Here is a 20,244-nt window from a genome sequence, read left to right on the forward strand (position 1 = left end):
CAAACAGAGTTTGTAAAGGGCCACACAAAATCAATTTTTCCTTCTTTCTTTCTTTCTTGCTTGCTTTCTTTCTTTCTTTCTTTCTTTCTTTCTTTCTTTCTTTCCCTCCCTTTGCGATTGGTACAAAATCGTGACCCATGTGTTTACCACTGTACAGATGTCAGCGAGCTGCTGTAATGTATCTGAGAAGTAAAGTCAACATCTGTTCATCTGAGGAAGCAGTGGTGGTAGATTAGGAAACCTAAACAAGATGATCCAGGCAGACGTTAGAGCAGTTAGATTGCACATTGCCCATGTGCAAACATGCCTCACTTGTTAAAACAAATAATAGCTTTCGCAGATAAATCCCCCCCCCGCCAAAGCGTATAATTAGTTCTAGCCTAGTTATTGAATAATCTCAACCTTGGTGCCATTTTTGCCTACAGATATAATATACAGTATTGTCCACCCCTGCCTACCTTATGGTTAATCTGTGCAGGCAAGTGCAAAGGTTTTCACAACTTATACAGTTCCCTAGCGACTGTCCAAATAAAGATCATTCAGATAAAACAGCTCCGGTAGCTTAAATAACTCAGCTGAGTGGTGGTCTCAACATTAATCACCAAGTTGCTCCTCTTCCACACTCTGACATTGCCTATTCTTCTTTACAAATCTGAGACCTGAACTGTTCTAAAACAAGACTTGAATAAACTGCACTTCTTCACCCCAGAGTCTTCTTCAGATTCTTGAGTCTCTCTCTCTGAAGGCAATGTCAGAAGCAACCAGTTATTAAGGAATGAGTTCTGAAATGCAGTCTGTAGTGGTTCAGCCACTCCCACAGAAGGGACACTGATCAACTCCTGCAATATACCGCATTTATTAGATATATTGTTCTTTGTTCAATGCGCAGTGTCTAAAATGACAACATTGTGACTGTTTGGGTACATATTTCCCTAGCAGCCATTGTCCGTCTGCATACAGTTTGCCAGAAGCTCAGTTTTCTTAGCACTCCTGAATGCATCACTCCCCCCATTCCCCAGCCAGATCGCACACGTTGCTTACCAGGTGAGATGAGGAAGCAAGACAACACGGTTAAAAATGTAAACAGCCCAACAAGAGTTAACCACGTTTTGGGTGTCAGAGATGTTGAATTAAAAGTTTGTAAATGAAAACCGCTCTGAATGAAGGGAGCGGCAAAAAGAGACATTAAAGAAACGGGGGTTTTAGCGCAAAATCAGCCTTCTAACTCTTCTTTACCAAAACTGCTTGGATTTGTGAAAGCTACAGAAAGCTACTGTTTAGCAAGCGATGGTTTGTTAATCTGACCAAAGGATGGCGAACTGTGACTGTTGTCACTGCCTCCGTCAAAAGTTGAGTAATTTGTTCCTAAATAATTTACCCACCTGTAAAAAAACAGTTTTATTGAGAATTTCTGCTGTTGCGTGAAACTCGTTCAAAAAGTTCCCAGTCCTCTTGCTCAGTACTTTATTCTGTTACAAAACATGCCGTATGTTTTAATGGACTGTTGTTCTAATCGCTCCCCTCCGTTCTAATGTTTCGGTGATCGGCTTGTGTCTATGATATATTACTGTCTCAGCTGTTGTGATTTAGTTGTTTTTTTTTTTTTTGTCAGGCAGGGTTTTTAAAACTATATTTTTTCACATCTTTGCTCTGCTGTCATGGTTTGCTTGTAACTTTCGTTGTACGATTTAAAACACTATAACTATAGATTATCCTGAGAGTGTCCAGTCACAATGCAATGTATTCATTTAAAAATAAAATAGATATGTGGCATGCGTTTAAAAGTCTGCTCTTCCAGTCACTGAGCACTGGCTTGATGTTTTGGCACTCCTATATCTGCTATCCTACTGTGTCAGCAGTTTATTTCTAGATCGCTGTGTGTGTTTTGCAGATAATTTAGTGATCTTGTCACTGTTTTGCATCGTTGTAGACTGATTATTGGTCAGAGGGCTTTGCCTAATACCACGGGTTATGGCTTCTTTTTGCAGATATTTGCCAGTTTAATGTACCTTCTTTTTAAAAAAAACAAGCAGCCAAACTGCGGCTTTGTTTTGAAACTGAACTTGTTAAAAATTACTTCTACTGTTGGATTATTCGGAAAGGGTTTGTGTGACACAACATATACAGCTGCACCAAAGGGTTAAGCATTATTATAGAGATGAAGTAGAAATTTTCACATATTGTAATATATATTGTGTACTTCGATAAATTCAAACCATAGCGTAATAATACACTTGAACTTGTACATAAATATAAAAAAGTAACTAAGTTCCAAAATAAATCAAATATAAATATTAAATGAAATAATAAAATTCAGATTTGTCACAACTAAAATGAAACAAGACCGACTTGTTTTGACCAAACAAGGTTGCTGACATTTTTGGTGCAGCTGGTGAAAGACGTACATTTATTTAAACTTTGGAAAAATACATCATATATATACTCACTTTCTCTTTTTGATGCTAATTGATCTTTCCACATTTAAAATTCAGATGGTTACTCAGATCACTTGGGTCGCTGAGAGGTCCAGACACCACTGAGGACGTCATGCATCAAACGGGAGACATTAGAAAATAAGAGCATACTTGCAAAGCACAACAGGCCAAAATAACAATAATATAAAACATCTTTTTGCTTTTGACAGTTATGTTGTTTTCCTGATTGCTCAAAGCGGAAATCGCCCTTGAAAGATAAATTCAAATAATTGACCAGCCGTGGCAACTTAATATGAATCATAAAATAACTTTGTGGTCCTTCCAAAATATGACTACCATTTTCTTTACCGTTGTAATAATTTCTAAAGTGGAATTTTCTGCCTGCTGTTCTTGTTTCAATTTAATTGTATTCCTTTTATATTATGTAATGACCTCTAAAGGTCTCTTATGTCATACTTTGATCAAACGATTATTGCAAGTTTTGGATTGTCAATTGGATTAAACCAAGCTAAATATTGAAGTCATGTTAAAATATCTGTGAATCATACCTTGAGTATGAAATAATTGTTAGTTGAAGCCTAACCACACCAGCATGATTCATACAGACATTTTTTATTAAATCAGAGTGCAGGAAAAAGTGTTTGTTTTATGTTTTTTTGGGGGTTTTTTTCTCATCCATGTGCTATTGATGTAAAAACCACTAAGATCTAACAGTAAAATGAGGTTAATTGACTAACAGCCTGATTCTCAGTCAGGCAAATGATGGCAGACAGCGTTGGCTTTCTGATACAATGTAATTCACTTGCCTCATGTCTGGCAAATCACATTCGGTGCTGAGGTCCTATGAGCAGAGGATCCTTTAATCATCAGCTAATAAGTCTTTATGAAAAAGCTGAAGATGAATTCAGCCTACCTGGCTCTCTGTTGTCATTATCACAGCAATGAGTTATCAGAGTGTTTGTCTGTGCCTGCAGCCTTGTTGTGTGAGTGTGTGTGTGTGTGTTTGTCTGTTTGTGAAGATAATGTAGGGAGCCATTACAGTTAGTCTGGTCAGTTTAGGCAATATCAAAACAGCCAGAATACTGTCTGATGACGAAGCGAGCTGCGATGGCAAATGTGTGTTGGATTATGAGCCACCGACATTGGCATGGCTAGAGGGCAGAATCATTTAGAGCTCTTAAGATCTGTTTCTGTGACATTTAAAAAATTTATGCTTGGTAAGAGCATAGACTTTTGTTTTTCAGCTGATTTCCATGGCTGTAATATCTGTGCCCAGTCGTGCTAATACAGCATTCGCAAGGCTCGACTTTGTTGCTGCTGACCAGATGGATGTGTTTACAGACAACAAAACCTTGTTAGATAGCTACCCACACACGTTACAACACCGCTCTTGTGTTGGTGTCGTCTGGAAACGTTTGTGCCGCTTCTCTGATGCGCCCGTTTGTATGAGGAGACCTGGTTTTTGTAGTTGCTGTGCTTTAATGCCGGCCTAAACTTTCTCACTCACTTCATAAATGAAAGATTGAGTTATAGTAGTGTAAATGAAAGTTATTACATTTTTGTGTGTGTTTGACTGCTGTATACACAAAGCAGGGTGGTGTCTGTTATGGTGAGCTGCTTAGATTAGGCTCAGGCTCTAAGTGCACAGGAGGGCCTCGGAGACAATGCATGAAAGATGGGCGTGAGAACACCGGTAAGGCTTGGTTCTCTGCAAGAACTGTCTTGTGTTTAGGGAAAATATCCTCACACTCACAGCTCCAATGTCTAGATCCATTTCTAGCAAACAGGTTTCGCAAGAAAAGGGCTCAGGAAGATGGAGGGCCTTTTTGTGGGTGTGAATGTGTTTTTGAGTGTGCAAGAGTGTTTTAAGTGTAGCCACAGCTGTGTGTGTGTATGTGTGTGTTTTTATTTTTTAAACATGATTGTATTTCTGGCTTGATGAGCCTGAAAAACACAAATACAAAGATGTGTAACAGCAAGATTGATACATGTTAGTTTCAGGAGGTTCACCCTGTTTTATCTCGGCGTACTGAAACCGTTTTGCTACCATATCAAACCAAAGCGTGTTGTAGAAACCTCACACCTCTGACTCAAATTGTAGATTTAACCTGAGCTTAAGTGAGCATTTGTTTCTGCCTTTTCTCCAGGTGGTACAGCAGTTATGTCAAAGAGCTGAAGACATCTCTAGCAGTGAGTACACGCTCTTGTTTTCTTCTCTCCTCGCCCTCCGCTGCATGTTTTCCTGTGTGTTGCAAAACAGTCGATGCGTGACTTTTTGAAATACATATTGTCACACACTTCTGCTTTTACTGTTTTTTTTGTTGTTTTTTTCGTGACATGTCAAAGCAAACTTGCAGACTCCTCCAGTTTCAGGCCTAATTTGATTTTTATTCATTCAGTGACAGAGGATGTTGTTTTTTTTTCTTCTTCTCCCCCAATTAAATTTAACAAGAGCCCCCTTGAAAAGCAGTTGTTATGATTACATTACAAATTCGGGGTTCATTCAGTGAATCAAGCAATTAATTAGATTTCCTCCATTCTAATCAGAAAATTTGTATGAAACGTAGACGCCTAATAAACATGAGTTTACTATCTGTTCGTACCCAACACTGAAAGTAAATGGCTGTTAACTGAGCCTGACAGCGCTTTGGGGTTGGGATTCTGAAACTGTGTGGAGTTTTTCACGAGGATTGCTATGTGCTGCTTTAATTCTGTCCTTTCTCCAAAGCTTTCTTTTCTTCTCCGCTTTTCTCACTCTGTTTGTGAGCGCATGCTGTAGTCAGGGGTGCGGCTGCATCCTGAAGGCTTCAGTTCACACACACACACACACACACACACACGCTCATCAAGGTGGCAGTGTTTTTTGTTCCACACACACATACAATGACTTGCACTTTCTCTCCTGCATCACTTGAAGGCCCCGTGCCGATGAGTGTGTCATCAGATCAAATGAGATCTTTTATGAGAAGGTTTTCACAGAATGCGGAGCTCAGGGAAATTCTCATTTCACATGTGACTGTCTCTTTTTTAGCCCAGTGTGTTGCCAGACCTGATTCTATCAGGTCTAACGTTACCGCTTCATCTCTCACAATGAATGATACATTACACCGCCCCCCACCCCCTCTCCCCCTACGCAGGTTGGTGCGGGCAGGTTGTATCATTTGTGATAAGTATTGACAAATTGTCTCCTGGGGAATCAATTTTGAAGGGGTTGTTTGGGGGGTTCAACCCCCCACAGCTGGCTGTTCCTAACCGCCGCCTTGGCTGCCTGACTCTTCCTGTAGCCCCATGGAGAACAAGCACAGCGGAGCTCAGGGAAAGATGGAGCTCATCCAAACAGCTATGGTGTAATTAGCTGACATTTGTTGCTTGGAAGACAAGAGACGGAGAAAAAAAACAAAGGAGCTGCTCGACTCAAACACCCAAAGGAATATGCAAATGTTGAAAGAGAGGAAGAGAGAATAGAAAAAAGGAATTTCTTTAATGGCAGAGATAGAAAACATTCATACATGATTGGTTGCGTAGTTTTGTGTGTTATGAACCCATTGAACTTCATGTGAGTGGCTACAGCAGTTTGTTTTAACCCAAAGTGATGAACTCCTGGTCTTCCCCATGCTGGGATAAAATGATGCTTTCCTCCTCCTTCTCTGCTGTTTCGCGTTCTTGCTTTGTGGAGCATGTCTTAGGGCTTTTCAGCTACCTCAGCAAGGCATTACACAACTGATCTACACAGTACCCACATGGAGCATCCATTCACAGCCGGGATGATCTTTGGGGGAAAAAAACGGGCTCATCGTATGAATGTGCAGCGTCGGTGTGTCAGTGCATGTCTGTGCATTTAAGGAAGGGTACTGCAATGCTCCCGCAGGCCCATCTGCTTGATCCGAGCTGGAAATGCAATGCTCTTTAATGGCAAAACACTGAGTGGCAGGGAGGTGTGCAGAGAATGGAGGAGTGTGTGTGTGTCTAAGTGAGTGAGGGTGTGAGTGTGAAATAGAGAGGAATAAAGGGAGAGGGAGAAGGAGAGAGAAAAACATCTCGAAGGTCAGGAGCAGCAGGCGGCCGTAGGGGAGAGACACGTGAGACAGAGATAGTCTTGCGTCAGCCCCACAGCGGTCCGACTCTTATGTGTGTGTGTGTGTGTGTGTGTATCTCCTGTGGGCCATTTCCATCCGCATCCTACCGTGTATTACAACAGAGGAAGATGCCTGTTTCTGTATAGATAGATAGATAGATAGATAGATAGATAGATAGATAGATAGATAGATAGATAGATAGATAGATAGATAGATAGATAGATAGATAGATAGATAGATAGATAGATAGATAGATAGATAGATAGATAGATAGATAGATAGATAGATAGATAGATAGATAGATAGATAGATAGATAGATAGATAGATAGATAGATGGATGGATGGATGCTTGGAATTACTTGCATGCAGTCAGTCATTGAGGTATAGATAATGTTTTACATGGTTTTGTGACAGTGGAAGGGGAAATTACACCTTCCTACCTGAGGGGAAAGAATTTGTGTCTCGCTGCCTCACAAAACCTGAATAATGTTTCATCAATCCCAGCAAATATCATTTTTCAGCACCTATTCATGAGCCCTCTGTTTCTCACTGTGCTCCTTTTTCCTTGTGCCCTTTAAACTGGTGCTCTGTTAGATCAGGGAAGTGTTAGAGATAACGCCTAAACATTTAGTACTTTGTACTTGCCTCGGAGCTATGATTGTTAAAAAGCTACTTGGAGGTTGTCCTCGGGATAGGGAGACTGGTAGATTCAGCAGGCACGCTCCAGCTTCAGTTTTTTTGGGCTTTAAATCTTTGTGTCGCTTTCACTCCCACTCATGTTCACTTCACTTCCACACAGAAAGCACTGGCCGTTCCACTCCTGCCTTCACAGTCTCAACAGGATTTAGTTCTGCCGGCAGACTTTTTGATGCACCCCCACCGCCAAACGGCCTCTGCTTTCCTCTTCCCCTTGCAGCGATGGGCGAGGCTGCTCCTTTTACAGACCCTTGTGCCATGAATCACTGCTCGCACCCTGGGAGCCTCAGTCCACTGAGGGGGCTGCCTGCCCAGACCATAATGTGTGTGGTCATGAGGGGGCCATTTTGAATGGAGTCCAGACAAAACAGGAGCTAAAGAACCCAAGCTGTGAGCTTTCTCATGGAGGGCAACAGCAGGAGTGGTGTTTGTGTATTCTTGTGTGTGTTTTAATGTGTTTGCTCTAGCTGAGATGTTGGACATACAATGCTTGGGTTTGGACATTGTGCTACAGCATAATTGTGTACCAGTAATTTATGAAACATTAGGAGAAGCCCTCCAAACCCGATACTGCACAAACCCGTGAGCCGCGCACAGATGCGGTTTGCAACCTGAGATGCTCGGACTCGGCCCTGATGTCGGTCCGACTGTTCAGTTTAAAAACAACGGGTTATTCAGTGTTAGTAACAAGCTACAGATCACATCAGTATTACCCAGAGGAAGGTAACTCTGTCTTTGTTCTTTTTCATACCACTTACCAGTTTCACATCTGTTACTGGATCAGCCTCGTAGTTTTTGGAGATTTTTTTTTTTATCGCTAAACGTTTTGAGTTTAAAATCTTTACAGTTTCCAGATATTCATACAAGAGTCATCACTCAGTAATTTACTGGACAGTACTCTGAGGTCTGACCCACTTTGATTTTGTTGTATTTGTAAAATGAACTGTAGGCTCTGGGATTCATTTGCTCCTTTACTAATTCATGCCCCAATTTGTACATAAACATTGCCACTTTGTCTCTTACTACTGTCATTTTGTACCTGTAAACAAACCACCTATGTGCCTAATTTAATCTTTATTGGTTTGTTTTTGTATTTTCATTAATAATAGAGATTTCATCATACAAAATGCTCTAATATCACATATAATTAATTTTATAAAATTTTCTGGAAACGTATATTACGCCATAAATTCGTGGACTGGGGCAGGACCCCTCATTAAACCAAAATAACTCCACGTGACCTCCTGTCGGTACATGCTTGGAGTCCAAAACAAAATGAAACAAAGGGATAACAAGATTATGCAAATGTATGCATGAAGAATATGCTCCTTACTATGTTCTGGTTTTAATTTAATTTAATTTTCTACTACACTCAAAACAAAGCACATTCAAGAACATTCTGAAAATGTGTGAGTTTTCAAATTTCCTGCACTAAATGTTTAGGAGTGAGCAAAATGATTTGACCTTTTAGTCAAGAAAAAAACGTCTCATTGATGGATGCATCACTAATGTCAGATTTCTTTACACTGTGCCAATTTACGACAAATGTCATCTCACTGCACTTCTCAAAGAACGTGATTTATATCCAACAACACTACTGGCCAAATGTTTCTGTTTACAGTGCCTTTCCTCTGTTGATTTCGGGATGTATTTAGTGCATGATCAAACTTTGCTTTTACTTATACGCAGTTTTCCTCAGCATACCTTAAGGTGTACATTAATGCTAGTGGAGTATTGTTGAATAACTGTTAACCAGAAGAAAAGAAGAGCTTAGTTTTAGGGTTGAGGAGATTTTGCTACTTCATTGCAAAAGTAAGAGAAAATAAATTATAGTTTGTATATCGTTTATATGCCAGCGCTAGAATCCAGATCTGTTCGAATCCTTTCACATCAGTCTATTTCATTACAAAACTAACTAAACAAAAAGTCTGATTTATTGGATACAGTCAAGTTTAATCTAGTTCAGTCAAGTTCAATTGATAAAAAGTTAATGTGTTTATATGACTCAAAATAATAATGATTAGCAGAAAAAATGTTGGAAACAATCACCACGTTGGCATACAGTATAGAGTGTTACTCTCTTATTGAGATTATTTATAGAGATTATCTCAGTATTGCTCAAACATTTTCTCTCTCTTTCTATTATCCCTTCAATCTCACACACATTCACAAGATGCCAGCTGTTGCCCTATGAAAGCCTCTAGTTTTATTGGGTCTATCTGGTACCTTTATGGCCAAACCACATCTCTGCAACTGTCTTTATTCTCTGGCCTCTCTCTCTGACATGGGTCTAGTTTCTTGAAATCCTCCTTAGCTTCCTGTTCCCTTAACTCTCTCCTTCTTTAGGCCTTATTTCCTCCTCTCTTCCTTCAAACGCACAGACACCAAACAAATATTAGTCTGCTGTGATGTTGGTTTTTGTCTGTAAAACGTGCCTTGTGGCTCCAAGAAGCTGCTCCCCAAAGGGCCTGCGCGTCTCGGGTACCGGTCGGACGGGCCGGGTTGTAACCTGGATACAGCTGTAGACCAGAGGAGCCATTAACAGTGCCAGGAGGCCCCCAGCTCCCAGTGAGAGCTCATTACTGTTTCTGTGCAGTCACACTCCTGCTATGAAACACAGCAGTGTGTCTGGTGAAACTAGCCAGGACACCAAGCCTCGGGGAAACTATTACGCCTTGATTCAATGAGAGAGAGAGAGAGAGAAAGAGAAGGAAAAGAACTAAGAGAGGGAAGGCTCATCAAAACAGAAAAAACGATTACCAAGAATGATACTAATCATTAAACACATCCAGCTTTCCATGAACTGTTCTGTGAGAGTGTGAGTATCTGTGTTTATTGGATGTGATTTGCTCTTTGTTCAGTGTGTGTGTGTGTGTGTGTGTGCTCTCTGAGGCCCATTTCAGCTGTCTGATCTGCTGTGCAGATGGCTGAGTTTGGGGCCTGGTGAATGAGATACCCTTTTTTCCACTCCTTCTCTAAATCTTTCTTTCCTTTCCTTTCCTTTGCTTTCTTGTTCCTCAATACCTATTTCTGCTTAGTTTCATTTACCAGTGAAGTCCATGGCTGCCTCCTCTCTTTCATCACTACATCTGCTGAGGGCCATCTTGGACAGACGAGAGTTTTGCACCACTCTATTTTCTCTCTCCTCTCCCTCCTTCTTTATGCGCCTCTCAGGCCTCAGTGCGGCAGCTATACGCCGTGGCTTTGGAATGAAATGTCTTTTAACCGAGCCATGTGCCCCGGAGCTACGGTAATTGCAGGTGAAATTCAGCTTCCTCTTTAAAATGCCATCTCTCATTTCCAGTTACCGGCCCCTCTCTGTATCTCTCCCTCTTTCTCCCCCCCTCTCTCCCTCTGGCTGTCTTTCACAGGCGTGTGAATCCCTCAGCCCCTGTCGCGTCTCCCTGCCCCAACAGACACTCCCACAATGCACAGCGCTGGTGGTTGCACAGTGATATCAGCCATGCAGAGGGAAGGGAGGGCCGCTACCTAGACACACTCGATATGTGTGTTTGTGTTTGAGTGTCAGAGTGCAAAATCAGTATGTGTATGTGAGTGTGTGAGACAAAAAACTGAAAAAGTGTGCATTGCTTCGGAAGCGGGAGAGAATGAGCTTATACATCTGTGTGTGTGTCTGTGTGTGTATGCAAGGAGAAAGTAGCTTGTTCTGTTGTGTGTGTTTAAGTTTCTGTGTGTGTGTGTGTAGCATCGGCGAGGCGTGAGCTGTGTAGAGGTGACATCAAGGTGAACACGGCGTGCAGAACGCTCTACCGACTCGGGAGGCAGCAAATGGCTCTGTGGCAGATGGAGTCTTTGTCAGGGAAGAAAAATGGCAGCTCAAGAGCGTCGGAGAACCCCCCCCCCCCAACACACACTCACACACACCCCCACCCGGCAACGCACACATACACACACAAGTACACCCATACAGTCTATATGAGTGTATATGTGTGTAGATCGTTATCTATATATATCTAGACATAGATAAACAGATCGGCATCAGTATCTGTATGTTTCAATGGTCTCTTTTACACAGAAGGTCACTCAAGTTTGCATTCATAGATGCTTCAACACTCATAAATGTATATTTATATTCAAATAGGCAAATTCCTCCTACTGATGTTGACATGCATCAACTCCCCCCCACCCCCCTGCTCCTCGGTGAGCTGGACCAGCGGGCGGTGACCTTCCCCTGCTTGGAGGGTTCCCTGGCTGTTTGATCAATTATCCCTCTCCCATTGTTTACCAGGAAGCAGGAGCAGAGAGAGGAGAGGAGAGGAGGCTCAAAATGGCCACTGTCAGGTGGAGGGATCCATTTCCCTGCCAGCGTGGGGGTGGGGGGGTTAGGGAGGGAGGGAGAGCGAGGAAGACCAAAGCCATGAAGTGTGCTTAGAGAGAAGGAAGGAGCAGTTGGGGATGATGTGACATTATACCGTAGGTACGGCTCTGACAGCGGTTAAGATTTGTAATGCTGACATCATCTCTGGCTAAAAGGCATCTACAAGATCTCCAAAGTTTGAACCTCCAACCATCAATTATCAATGTATAAATCTCTAAAGAGCATGTTTTCCCTCTACTTAGTGCACAAATCAGCACAGGTAAAATTTAATGTCATGTCTATATAATGATGCATGCACATGCATGTATGCATAACACCACATTACTGCAGGTAGGTACACGTCCTATTTTTAGTGTGTAGTGCGGGGTGGGGGGACGAACTCTAAAGGTCAGGTGGCAGAGAGAAAAAAAGGAGTGGGAACAAATGATGCACTAAGCGAATGACACTCTGAGGTCCTGCTTTAATATGTATGTATCGCAGGTTGATGGCTGATTTCATTAGCGCCTCTCATTGTTATGCATAGATTGTCCTCCTGCAGCAAAATGAATATTGTATTCACACGCGTGCACACGCTTGCTCTCTTATACACACTCGCACAACAACAACTGCAATTTTCTGGGAATACTGTATGTCTGATTTCTTGCGGAGGACTTGAAGAAACGGGCGATGTTTCCACAGGCTGTTATCTGTGTCGGCTATAATTAAAACAATTTACAGAGCTGTCATTTTAACTGAGGTTTCGGCAGAGCTGTGGACAATTGCTGTCAGGTAGTTGTGTGATTATTTTGAGGTCCTCGTTGATAGCGGAGAGAATTATTTTCAAAGCAACAAAGAGAGGCTATCTTTGTTTAAATGACTTAAGCAGAACAAGTTGTTTTGTGTCTGAAGGCTGAGATTACATTCTTCCAGTTTGCTTAAATCTGTGTTAATGTTATGTTGGATGCCATCCATTAGTTTGTGTTTATGGGACATATGCCTGCGCATAGTGAATGCATAGGCCGAGTGCAGGGGAACGCCTGACCGACCCGTTGTAATCCTCTAAAATGACTGGTTTCAGCTGGAATTCCAGTCCTTAGTGGGGCATGTGCAAATGTTGAGGATGAGATATTAATAGCTATTGTGGGTGGAAAAGGAAGAAAAAAAACCTTCTGCCTTTTTCCATATGTTTTGCAAGGAAACAGTCCAGATGGATTATCTCTTGGTCTGGAGCTTTCTGTTGCTTCAACCAGCTCCAATCCAAGTGGTGTCGGACATGCCAGAAACACACACACACACACACACACACACACACATGCATGCGCTCACTCTCCTCCTGTCTGAAGTACAAACAAGCTATTACTGATTAACATGTCTAAACTCAGCCAGTTCAAAAAGCCAATCTAACTCCGTTTTCCTTTTTTTTTCCAACTTGCTCTTGCAAGACAAACGGATGACGTGACAGTCTTTCTTCCTAGCATACCTCACGTTCCTCGCAGGCGCACAGATATGTTTGTCGCCTTCCTATTTGTTGCCTGAGAAACCATGCTGGCTTGTCTTCTCACATTTCACACTTGGCTTCATCCCCTTAACCCCTAATGCTCAGCCTGGATGGGTTGCGTGACCTCTTGAGTCATGGATGTTACACTCTTTGGCATCACAAGGGCCAGAGTTGGGCGCTATTTTGCCCAGTGATTGTAAACATGAACAGGAGCAGACTTTCTTGGATTAAAGATAAAGAGAAAATCTGTTGACACTCTTGGCAATCGCTTTGTACCGTTTGTTCTTGCAGATTTCACTCATATTTGTTGTTTGCTTTGGATTTGAATTCCTTTGTAATCTTAATTTCATAGCACTTGTTAGCTGCATGGTCTTCTTATATTTTAAGATCAAGCATTTAGATACAGACGTTCACACTTGGCCTTTCACGCAAAAAGGAAAGGCAAATCGCCCACACTCGCTTCTTTGTTTTTCTTCTTTTTTTTATATGCACACGCACACACACACACACACACACACACACACACACACACACACACACACACACAGAGAGAGAAGCTCAGAAATACACAGAGGAGCGTTATGTGGTGTGACAGGACGGCACATATTTGGAGTTTCACAGCGGGCTGGCATTCCAGGACAGCGAGACAGAGATAATGTCAGGGCGCTGCTGGTTAACTCGCTGTTTTATCCCGTTTCTGGGCCACAAACCGTAAAAGGTGTCTGTCTGCGACACGCACAGCAACCCATATGCACCCACACCACGGGCCACTTTGCCTTTCAGAGCCAGCTGGGTGACAACAGCTTAAAAGAAGAAAAAAAAAAAAAAACATGACACAGTGACACATGACGCTCACAGACGTGGCTTCCAGCTTAGACAAAAGAAGTGCTCTTGTGAGAGTTTCCTCTTCTGTGAGACATGGTTTCTGGAACCAGGAAGTGTGCCACACTGACTGACAGGATGTAGGATGGTGTCATATTGGTGTTTAAATTATGCTAGTAGAGGTCGCAGTTTCCCAAAATAGTTATTTTTCTGAGCATATCACTGTGCAAAACATCCACTTCAGGGGAAGGCGTCGTGAGTCTTGATTCTTAATACCCCAGTGGTGCTATAAAAAATCATGAAATTCACAGTCAGCAGTGGAAAAAAGAGCTTGGTCTCTACAAAAAAAAACAAACCCAAAAAAACAAAACCACCCACACTGCTTTCAGCCTTGTTGTGACTTGTTTGTTGGTCGTTGGAGGATTTAGGCTCATTCCAAACAAAACAATTACACTTAAACACCCTCAGCTCCAAAGGATACGAGCCGGGTACCCATCAGCACAACGATGCAAAAAAACCCACACACAAAAAAAAAGTGGAGCCTGTGAGACACAAACTGGAAAATACTTCCTCTTCCCCCCTGATGTCGAATTTGTCTGTGTGCGTCAGGTGCTTGTATGCTATTGTTACTTTCTTCATCGGTGTGTTGTCGTGTGCAACTGTTTGCTCTCCAGTTAGTTTACTGTGTAGTGAGTTAGCGGAGGAACGACAGTGCGCAGTTTCTTTCCACTCTGAGCGTCTCTCTGATTTATTCTTTACATCTGTCTTTGGCAGGTGTGTGAAACCGAAAGGTCTTCTCTCTAAGCCTGTGATGTAGCTATCGCTATCGACTGTTTGTTTCTGTGTATGTGCATGCATTTGTTCAAAAATAAATAAATAAAAAGAAGAAGAAAGCAACACAGAGGGTCCTCCTCTCCACCCACTCTTCAGGATGAGTCACTTTTGAGCCCTGTGTAATCCAAGCCCGTGTTTCATGTGTGTGAGCAGACAGATCCTGAGCAATGGTCTTGGTCCTGGCTCCCTCAGGGGCAGTGAGTGGGTGAGACACAGCTATCAAAATCAGGCAGCTTCTGTTTCAGCTTCACCAAATAAGAAATCTGCTCGTCCTGACAGGTAGAGGTAACCGAACAAAACACAAGCAGGCGTTCATGGACAACCAGAGCTATTATTCATTGCTCTCCTTAGCTCCTCCTAAAACTATAGCAGGTAACAAACATGTTCCTGTTAGAAAGGCTTGGATCCAGGGGACAGGACTCAGGCAGTGTGACAACCAATTGAACACAGTTAGCTTTTAGTATTGGTGTGTGTATTTAATAGTCTGATGTGTAAAACCACCTGTGAAAGCATGATTGCAGCAGAATAATGCCAAAGCCAGCTTCTAGCCTGTCAATAATGGAGGCTCAAATATTTTGACTTTTTATGTGAAATCACTCAGGGAAAGTGTGGTGGAAATAGTCATGTCACAGGAGGGGGAAAAAAGCTTGTTTCATTTTGTGGATATTCTGCACAGCTTTTCATAGCACTCCACTGCGAGTGTGACAAACCCCTTTGAAGGCACATCTGGGCTTTTAAAACGGTCTTGTACGTTTAGCCCCTCAGGGGAGAAAAAGTGTCCTGGATAGAGCAGCAGAGAGGTGACGCTTTAAAAATTGTAGAGTGGAGCCGTTACACATTAACGTGATCATTTATGAGATTTTTATCATTTAAGTAGAGAATTAAAACTATAACAAGACTATTTTTCTGTAACAAAAAAATGATGTCCATTTAAATTTTCTTGCCTGTTCGCGACTATAAAGTTATATTGTATTTATTTCCTGCCTCCATACCGCACTGATTTAATTAGGTTCTGACTGCCGTGAGTATGCTCCTGCAACCAGACATGTTTGTCTACTCCAAAGCTTTTTGTAAGTGTTATGTTGTCAATATTTTAATTCGTGACAGATAGAGATGGTCACGAATGCATCAGTTACTAAGTTACTTTAAAAATCACAAATCTCTTTCTTTAGACCAGACTCTGGGCTGAATTGTTTAAAGCAACAGGTGGTTACTTCTGGCAAAAAAACTGGCCTGTAAAAACGTGTTGATATGTGTTAATTCAAACAAATCCTCCCCTCACTATCAAGAAAAAAAAAAACAGTTAACAAAAAAAGGGAACATATAAACACATTTTCAGCTTTTAAATTTTTAAAGCTTTGCTTATTTGCTGGTGGTAAAAGTCAGGTTACAGATAAATAAACTCTAGTAATCACTCTTCCATTTAAAATCAGTTTAATTGGATTAAATGGCATAGGACATTTTGAAAAAGTTTTTTATTGTTTTATCATGACCCTATAATTAAACCTACAAACACATCAGTGCATCTGAAGTTTTAAGTGATACATTTCTTTTTAAATGTTGTTGCCTTGCTTTCATTCATTCATTTACTTACTTAGCTTATAGGTTTTTTGTGAAACTATATAAAAACTGCAGCAAACTGCCCTCACTGGCATACAGAGTTCATGCAGAACATTATTTATTCATCAACAGGGCTTCCAGGTCAGTAAATGTCCCAAGTTTGATTACAAAACCCTTTAAACACATTCCAAGGGCCGATTAGCCTTTTAAAACTGGGACCGATATTTTATTAATGATTTATGATAAAAATACTTTTATTGTGAGTTCTCTTTTAGGTCTTCGTTTTGATGTTTGTGGGTCAAATCAAAAGGTTATCCCTCTTGCTTCATGTGATTGCTATATAAGGCTTCTTATGTATATAAACAGTTGGCCAGCACAACTCCTAACATACCTCTGCTATTACTGGCATAATCTGTGTACATTTTATATCGAATGACTTTAAATGGGAAATTGTATGTATTTCTATGGGTCTTCTGCAGAGAACAGAAAAACAAGAGCTACAAATGCTACATTTCAACCCCAAATCATTTCTCACATGTCTACATTCTTATTACAATACTGTCTATACATCAATATAGGCAGTCTTAATACTAGGCCAAAAAATGAGAATGACAAACAATTTGTCATGGATTGATTCATCTAAGTTACCTTTATAACGAGTAATGTACTGCTCAGGATGGACTTAATGCAAACCTTACAGTTCACTCAATAAACTGACGTGTAAAAGCTTGCCATGATCTTTGTGAGGTACACAGATTAAGTTAGCCTAGTGTGCACTGTAGGCTTGTTCAAGGAAGAACAAGCAGAACTATGCAGCATGGTGATGAGGATGTTTTTTTCTTCCTGATAAGTGGTTATGTATTTTTAGAGTAAAGTTAGAGGAAAGTGAATACCAGGTTTTATTTCACTGGACTGGTTTGCTCAATTTGAACGTTGAGCCGTCACACTCGCTTTCCACAAACTTAGCTGTTGGATTGATGCAAATACAACTTCTTCTCTCTGTACTTGTACTAAATTTAGTGATTCTCATTTAATATGGATGTACTTTAGTGGGTGTTATCGAAGCAGTGTTTATGTTTGCACGTTTGTCAGCGCCTCTGTTTGCGTGGGCATGTACATACATGTGTATGTGTTTTTTACATAAGTACAAAGATATCCCACGGGTCCCCCCCCCCCTTTACTCATTACAAATGCTAATGTCACATTAATAAAATCGGCTTAGTTAAAGGTTTATAGCGTAGCCTACACTGAAAGATTTGGCCCTGACACTTCCCACATATTTCAAGTCGAGTCACATTGTTTTCTTTCCTGTGGGCAAACTATTCTGAGTGGCTTTAAAAATGCACTGGCCCTAAGTGAATCTTCAGAGGTAAAGTTCAGGTCACGGTTGCCAAGGTTTGTCAGCATTGTAACCGTTTGGCCACAGGCTGCCGGCTGCTCTGCTTCTGAAAGGCAAGTGTTAACTTAGGTACAGCAGTAATGGCTTTAGCGCGGGTCTGGCTAATGTAAACATTGCGTTAATGTGCTAGCAGCGGTTTGTGGAGCCACTAACTGTTAATCATTGCTCAACAGAAAGCTTGTCGAGCACAACAATAATATACCGGCTGGTTAATCAAAGCTATAGATTCCTTGTTTATGCGGACGGCATATTTGCCAGCTGGATTTCTAATCATCCAGACTTTCTGCTGAGCAGGTCCTGTAACATCAGCAGCCATGAATCTGAGGGTCAAATAAAACTGTGAGTAAACAACTGATTTCAGATGTTCTTATCCAAATGTAACCTTCTTTCTCTGATATTGTTGTGTTTGTGCGCTCTGGTGTATTGTTTGTGGAAAAACATGCAGTTAAAAGTGTCTATTTTTATATCAATTGTGCCTTTTTGATCATCAGTTTAAAACTTTTCTATCTGTTGATTATGATAGGAGGCATATTCTTTATTGCTGTTTTCACTTCTTGCCCTCAGTTTTATATAATTTTATTTGAAATAAAAAAAGGGCTAAACAGAATAAGAAGGGAAGATTGGGTTTTTCTAATTAAAAGCTGACGTTGTAAAATTGATTAGATTATGCTAATGAATGGAGATGATATCTTAAAAGCAGTGTGAGTTAAAGAGATAGAGGGAGTGGAAAGGAGTGACAGTCCAGCCGCCATTACAAGCTGCTGATTTCTGCAGAGTGCTTCATAAAATGTCAGAGCGCTTCTCCCTGAGCAAGACACTAAAAAATGGCAGCGCTGTGATGTGCTGGCACCTCACCTGCTGCACTGTGTGTGTGTGTGTCTCTCCCTCTCTCTTTCTCTGGGTGTGTGTGTGGAGCGAGAAAATGTGACTGTGTGTTTATCTGTGAGAGTGTGTGCTTGCCTGTCTGTGCGCATGACTGTGTGTTTTCACATCTGTGTACGTGCACGTGTGTGTCCACGTTGGCCTCCCTCCCATGTTGCAGTGAAGCAGAACAGAGTGGCTGACTGCCTGCTGCTTTGCCTCCATCTCTGTCAATACAACGCCATTCTCTCCCAGTCGGTCATTTTCGCATGTTTAACATTAGGCGGCGAACCCGTTTGAGCAGAGAAACACAGCTGACTGACATGTTGGGTTTAACACTGTTGAATTTTTGTCTCATCAAAGTTTATGACCCCAGATTTTTGTTTTGAAATTAACTTTGTATCTTTTAAGACCTTCTCCTGATCTCTGTGTTAAAAAAAAAAACCCAAAACAAATGTGAGCACATTTTCTCACGGTGCATATTTAACTTCATTGAGCATTTGTCTGTTTGTGTGGAATCAGAGGCGAGGTTTCTTTTTTATTTTAATGATGTCATTATTTGCAGATGCTATTGACGTGGATTTAAACCAAAAAGCATGAAACAAGAGGCAGCATGAAAGAGAGAAGGGAGAGACTGGGCAGGAAAACGGTGTCAAGGTGACAGAGGTGTGGAAGGGAAAGCGAGAGGTGCGAGGAGCCTTTTCATTTAATAATGTTAATAGCTAACTCAGCTGCTAACTGTGTCGCAAGGGTGGGAACCCCCACCCCTGCACAACTCATACTATCAGCCATCACAATTCTGCATTTAGTATGTGATTAACAATGCCATAGCTCTCCCTAAATTACAGACAGTTTTATATTTCAGGAACTGATTATATGTTGTGCAATAAAAATTGGGAGAATGTCTATTAGAATAATTTCCTTTAAATGAATCATAGCTTATTGATTGATATCTGTGTGGCAGGGGGTTCATTTCATTTCTCTTCAAATGCAACAGTCTGTTTTGGTGACTTATGAATTATTCAATTGGTGTGAAGTCAAAGTCACCTGAGGCTACCTGTTGTCAGCAGAGCAGGCCACTCCCCTACTTCTGAAATCTGGGTCAAAATGAGCCTTTAGATCTGAAAAAGGGAACTCTGATCCAAGTTTCTAGGACCAAAAAAGCTAGTTCACAGAGTGAAAAACGCATCCTTGGTAAAATCATTGATGTTTAAAAGGTGTCTAGTATTTTAGGTCCGAAGCCACTTTCTTTCAGACCTGTCATTTTTGAGGGATAGCTGTGGCTCAGCGGGAGGGGGAGTTTTCTGGAAATCTGAAGGTTGGGAGTTTGATTCCAGCTTTCCTCCACCACATCTCATTGGGTGCAAGGCGGTTAATCTCAAATTGCCTACCGATCAGTGTATGAATGTGTGAGCTGTGTCAGTGTGGCTGGGTGAATGTGACTTCTGTGTAAAAGTGCTTTGAGTGGTCAGTATGACTAGAAAAGCTCTGCGTAGGTTCAGTTCATTTGCTAGTTTTTCATCTGCTTTTTTGGGTGCCATCCACAGTTTTATGTCATCAAGATAGTCCAGCAAGGTCTTCAAAGCTGTTGTTGGTTTCTGCTTAAAGTTAAAAATATTTGTTTAGTAAAATCAGAGATGCACTGACCTAGCTTTTATTAGCTGAAAACATTTATTTTATTTATTTATTGCCGTCTGCAATGTTGATTTTGATTTTGACACATTTAGATTGGCTTTCTACATTA

At 41.3% G+C, this 20,244-nt stretch overlaps 1 protein-coding gene across 1 annotated transcript in view; it reads left to right on the plus strand.

Moving 5' to 3' along the window:
• Positions 1-20,244, plus strand: part of baz2ba (bromodomain adjacent to zinc finger domain, 2Ba) — a 73,792-nt gene that overhangs the window by 10,118 nt on the left and 43,430 nt on the right. Inside the window, exon 2 of the mRNA XM_047362587.1 lies at positions 4,583-4,625. The gene's annotated coding sequence lies outside the window, so the exon portion shown is untranslated. The remainder of the gene's footprint in view (positions 1-4,582; positions 4,626-20,244) is intronic.

Source organism: Girardinichthys multiradiatus, chromosome 4 (genome assembly GCF_021462225.1).
Source record: "Girardinichthys multiradiatus isolate DD_20200921_A chromosome 4, DD_fGirMul_XY1, whole genome shotgun sequence".
NCBI lineage: Eukaryota > Metazoa > Chordata > Actinopteri > Cyprinodontiformes > Goodeidae > Girardinichthys > Girardinichthys multiradiatus.